Raw genomic sequence first — 6,286 nt, forward strand, 5'->3', positions numbered from 1 at the left:
CTGAGAAGTGGCTTCAGTCTGGCCACTCTACCATAAAAGGCCTGATTGGTGGAGTGCTGCAGAGATGGGAGAAACTTCCAGAAGCACAACCATCTCCACAGAGGAACTCTGGAGCTCTGTCAGATTGACCATCGGGTTCTTGGTCACCTCACTGACCAAGGCCTTTCTCCCCCGATTGCTCAGTTCGGCGAGGCGCCCATGTACATATTCTTTATCCCCTTACACTGTGTATAAGACAGTAGTTTTGGAATTGTTAGGTTAGATTACTCGTTGGTTATTACTGCATTGTCGGAACTAGAAGCACAAGCATTTCGCTACACTTGCATTAACATCTGCTAACCATGTGTATGTGACAAATAAATTTGATTTGATTTTCTAGGAAGAGTCTTGATGGTTCCAAACTTCTTCCATTTAAGAATGATGGAGGCCACTGTGTTCTTGGACCTTCAATGCTGCAGAAATGTTTTGGTACACTTCCCCAGATCTGTGCCTCGACACAAGCCTGTCTCAGAGCTCTACAGACAATTTCTTCGACCTCATGGCTTGGTTTTTGCTCTGACATGCACTGTCAACTGTGGGACCTTACATAGACAGGTGTAGCATGGGTCCTCAGATCCTCAAAAGGTTCTACAGCTGCACCATCGAGAGCATCGTGACTGGTGTGCACCACTACCTGGTATGGCAACTGCTCAGCATCTGACCGCAAGGCACTACAGAGGGTAGTGCGTTCGGCCCAGTACATTACTGGTGCCAAGCTTCCTGCCATCCAGGACCTCTACACCAGGCAGTGTCAGAGGAAGGCCCTAAAAATTGTCAAAGACTCCAGCCAGCCTAGTCGTAGACTGTTCTCTCTGCTAACGCACGGCAAGCGGTACCGGAGCACCAAGTCTTGGTCCAAGAGGCTTTGAAACAGCTTCTACCCACAAGCCATAAGACTCCTGAACCTCTAATCAAATGTCCACCCAGACTATTTGCATTGCCCCCCCTCCTTTACACCTACTCTCAGTTGTTGTCATCTATGCATAGTCACTTTAATAACTCTACCTACATGTACATATTACCTCAACTAACTGGCGCCCCCACACATTGACTCTGTACCGGTACCCCCCTTGTATGTAGTCTCGCTATTGTTATTTTACTGCTGCTCTTTAATTACTGGTTGCTTTTATTTCTTATTCATTTATTTATTTTAAACTGCATTGTTGGTGAAGGGCTCGTAATTAAGCATTTCACTGTAAGGTCTACACCTATTGTATTAAGCGCATGTGACTTATAACATTTGATTTGATTTTGTGTGCCTTTCCAAATCATGTCCAATCATTTTAATTTACTACAGGTGGACTCCAATCAAGTTGTAGAAACAGGATGCACCGGAGCTCAATTTGAAGTCTCATAGCAAAGGGTCTGAATGCTTACGTAAATAAGGTATAAGTTATGTCACAAGTTTGCAAAAATGTCTCAACCTGTTTTTGCTTTGTCATTATAGGGTACTGTGTGCAGATTGATTAAATAAAAAATGTAATCAATTTTAGAATAAGGCTGTAACGTAACAAGTGGAAAAAGTTAAGGTGTTTGTATACTTTCCAAATGCACTGTAAATACATTTGTGCAAACTTTGACAGAAATAAGCTTTTTGTGCGTATGGAACATTTAGGGAATCTTTTGTTTCATCACATGGGATCAACACTTTACATGTTGCATTTATATTTGTATTCAGTATAGATTAAGGACCAATCTCACAGCTGTGGTTTTTCTCAGGTCCTCTTGAGCCGAACTATAAACCACTCAATCTCATTTCCTCAAATATTAAAACGTTTGATATTGTCATGTTACATTTACCCCAAAGAAGATAATGATCCAGCTTTTTTTGCACACAAAGTCCCGTGGGTGGTTATAAAGCATGTTGGTCTGGTTGGCCAAACTGGTTTATGCTTCATGTCCATTCGTAAGCATATGACAAAATAGCCTCTAACTGTTGACTCCTGTGATTGAGTCCTGAAAATAGACAGTTGCTCTGAAATGCTAACGGTACTCAACTATGTCAAGGCAGGGTTAATTGTTCTGCCATATTTCGAAGGGATGTCTTGTAGAGAACATAAGTCAAATAATTTAGGAAAGGTAGCCTCAAAACCTGAGTGATCTTGCAATATCACACATTGCAGTTAGTCTGGTTTCACAAGGCTAGAGGAGAGGAGCAGTAATTTTCGAGGAGTTGATGTTCTGGGCTCAAGGGAAGACCTAACGTTGATTTGCCTGTATTTGTCAGACCCAGCCTCTTCAAACGTGCCAAGTGGCCTGACATACACAGGTAACTCTTGGTAGCTACAATGCAATAAAGAGTTGAGTGAACTTATGCAATATTGATTAAATAGACATTTTCAGTGGGTAGTCTGCCAAGCCATCCAACTGATTTTTCTGAGAAGATGCAGCTGATACTCATCCCAGATCAGTCATGTCGAAACAAACCATTTACTAATCTTGTGCCCAAGAATAAACCATACAAGAGCAGATCATTTGCTTATAATTAAATTTTATTTCATATTTGAATATAAATCTGACAAAATAAAATTGGCAAATGATAGATAAGCATACACCTTTAGAAACAATTTATAAAAGAAAATGCTTTTTGTTTGCTTTTTGGGGGGGGTAATCATCTTTCCTCCCATTATAGAGAAGAATTTAGTAAAATACATGTTTTACATAGTCATTTTATAATCTTTGAAAACTATTATACCTTTCAAGACATTTGATCTGCATTGCTGTTAGTCTTTTGCAACTGGAATTGGTATTCTCTCACACAAAATGCACAACTAAAAAAGTTACAATAAGTGCAGGAATTGGAACAAAAAAGTACTTAAGTACCATTTCATCATGTTTTGGCCTTGTCTACAATAAAGAGAAATGTTTACACATAATAGTTCCAATCCCGTGAAGGTACATTTTTGTCAAAGCTGCCGGTTGAAGTCTAACCTTGATACTAAGTTACAGTATGTTGAAATACATCACAAAATAAGGTTATTTGAAGTGAAATATTTGAAAAAAACTTTGGCTGGTAGAGAATGAGGGGGGAAAAAGCCAACAGAATCAAACCGAGTGAACTTACACTGGAGCTATAGAATTTTTACATCAGAAACTACCAGTATGCTTTCATTTTGTATTTTCTGTGTGGCCTGGCTGTTTTATAACATAGCCAACCCACCAAATTCCAGTGTAGATTCCTATCTTTTTTGGAAAGAAGGATAGGAAATACCAGCTACGCATCTGCTCAGCATCTGCCTTGGAACAACAAGTCCACTCACAATCACAGAGGTAGCTGACATGAAGAAAACAAAACATTTAAAATAGTTTTGTTGGCTGAAACACCATTCAGTGATTGTATTGTACAGTTGAAAATATACCAGACACACAATGGCCCAACAGAAAATACTGGGTTAGTGATAATGTTATAGAGGCCTACCCCCTAAAAAAGTACTTTTTAATTTCAGGAAATACATAGGCATATAAAGTTCTTTATACATTTTGCGTAAAGAAATCTGCCAGTGAAGTCCCTGGGCAGTTAGGGCCCATTTAAATTGAAACCCCTTAAACATTATTAATTGCTATTAATGACTTGCATTTGATTATTGGCCTCAAGGTGGCGCTGGTTAATTACAGAAATAAGTTCTCTCCTGGGGCATATTTGTTTGTTAGTCAGTCAAAGTTGAGAGTTTTATTCTGAACCATTTCAACTCATTACACTTAGATGTTTGGCAATGAGAAATACATAAGGTTATATTGAAAGGGGAACCTGATCCTAGAGCAGCACTCCTACTCAGACTAGAGGTCGACCGATTAATTGGGGCCGATTTCAAGTTTTCATAACAATTGGTAATCGGTATTTTTGGACGCTGATTACATTGCATTCCACGAGGAAACTGCGTGGCAGGCTGACCACCTGTTACGCGAGTACAGCAAGGAGCCAAGGTAAGTTCCTAGCTAGCATCAAACTTATCTTATAAAAAACAACACATCTTCACATTATCACTAGTTAACTACACATGGTTGATGATATTACTAGGTGAACTAGCTTGTCCTGCGTTGCATATAATCAATGCGGTGCCTGTTAATTTATCATCGAATCGCAGCCTACTTCGCCAAACAGGATGATTTAACAAAAGCACATTCGTGAAAAAAGAACAATCGTTGCATGAAATGTACCCAACCATAAACATCAATGCCTTTCTTAAAATCAATACACACAAGTATATATTTTTTAAACCTGCATATTTAGTTAAGAAATTCATGTTAGCATTAACTAGGGACATTGTGTCACTTCTCGTTCATTGCAGAGGGTCAGGGTATATGCAACAGTTTGGGCCGCCTGGCTCGTTGCTAACTAATTTGGCAGAATTTAACATAATTATGACATAACATTGAAGGTTGTGCAATGGAACAGCAATATTTAGACTTAGGGTTGTCGCCCGTTCGGTAAAATAACGAACGGTTCTGTATTTCGCTGAAAGAATAAGCGTTTTGTTTTCGAAATGATAGTTTCTGGATTTGACCATATTAAATGACCAACGGCTTGTATTTCTGTGTTTATTACATTATAATTAAGTCTATGATTTGATATAGAGGTCTGACTGAGCGGTGGTAGGCTGCAGCAGGCTCGTAAGCATACATTCAAACTTGCCAGCAGCTCTTAGCAATGCTTGCTTCACAGCTCTGTTCATGACTTCAAGCCTATCAACTCCTGAGATTAGGCTGGCAATACTAGTGTCTATTAGAACATCCAATAGTCAAAGGTATATGAAATACAAATGGTATAGAGAGAAATAGTCGACGCGTCTTAATAACTACAACCTAAAACTTAACTGGAAATATTGAACCACCAACTTTCTCACGTTCTGAGCAAGGAACTTTAGCTTTTTTTATTTTTTTTACATGGCACATATTGCGCTTTTACTTTCTTCTCAAACACTGTTTTTGCATTATTTAAACCAAATTGAGCATGTTTCATTATTTATTTGAGACAAAATAGATTTTATGTATTATGAAGTTAAAATAGAAGTGTTCATTGTTCATTCAGTATTGTTGTAAAGTATTTAGTCAGCCACCAATTGTGCAAGTTCTCCCACTTAAAAAGATGAGGCCTGTAATTTTCATCATAGGTACACTTCAACTATGACAGACAAAATGAGAAGAAAAAAATCCAGAAATTCACATTGTAGGATTTTTAATGAATTTATTTGCAAATTATGGTGGAAAATAAGTATTTGGTCACCTACAAACAAGCAAGATTTCTGGCTCTCAAAGACCTGTAACTTCTTCTTTAAGAGGCTCCTCTGTCCTCCACTCGTTGCCTGTATTAATGGCACCTGGTTGAACTTGTTATCAGTATAAAAGACACCTGTCCACAACCTCAAACAGTCACACTCCAAACTCCACTATGGCCAAGACCAAAGAGCTGTCAAAGGACACCAGAAACAAAAGACCTTGTAGACCTGCACCAGGCTGGCAAGACAATCTGCAGTAGGTAAGCAGCTTGGTTTGAAGAAATCAACTGTGGGAGCAATTATTTTGGAAATGGAAGACATACAAGACCATTGATAATCTCCCTCGATCTGGGGCTCCACGCAAGATCTCACCCCGTGGGGTCAAATGATCACAAGAACGTTGAGCAAAAATCCCAGAACCACACGGTGGGCCCTAGTGAATGACCTGCAGAGAGCTGGGACCAAAGTAACAAAGCCTACCATCAGTAACACACTACGCCGCCAGGGACTCAAATCCTGCAGTGCCAGACGTGTCCCCCTGCTTAAGCCAGTACATGTCCAGGCCCGTCTGAAGTTTGCTAGAGCATTTGGATGATCCAGAAGAAGATTGGGAGAATTTCATCTGACCATATGACACCAAAATATAACTTTTTGATAAAAACTCAACTCGTCGTGTTTGGAGGACAAAGAATGCTGAGTTGCATCCAAAGAACACCATACCTACTGTGAAGCATGGGGGTAGAAACATCATGCTTTGGGGCTGTTTTTCCACAAAGGGACCAGGACGACTGATCCGTGTAAAGGAAAGAATGAATGGGGCCATGTATCGTCAGATTTTGAGTGAAAACCTCCTTCCATCAGCAAGGGCATTGAAGATGAAACGTGGCTGGGTCTTTCAGCATGACAAAGATCCCAAACACACTGCCCGGGCAACGAAGGAGTGGCTTCGTAAGAAGCATTTCAAGGTCCTGGAGTGGCCTAGCCAGTCTCCAGATCTCAACCCCATAGAAAATCTTTGGAGGGAGTTGAAA

The sequence above is a fragment of the Oncorhynchus tshawytscha genome, linkage group LG12, assembly GCF_018296145.1.
Source record: "Oncorhynchus tshawytscha isolate Ot180627B linkage group LG12, Otsh_v2.0, whole genome shotgun sequence".
Taxonomy (NCBI): domain Eukaryota; kingdom Metazoa; phylum Chordata; class Actinopteri; order Salmoniformes; family Salmonidae; genus Oncorhynchus; species Oncorhynchus tshawytscha.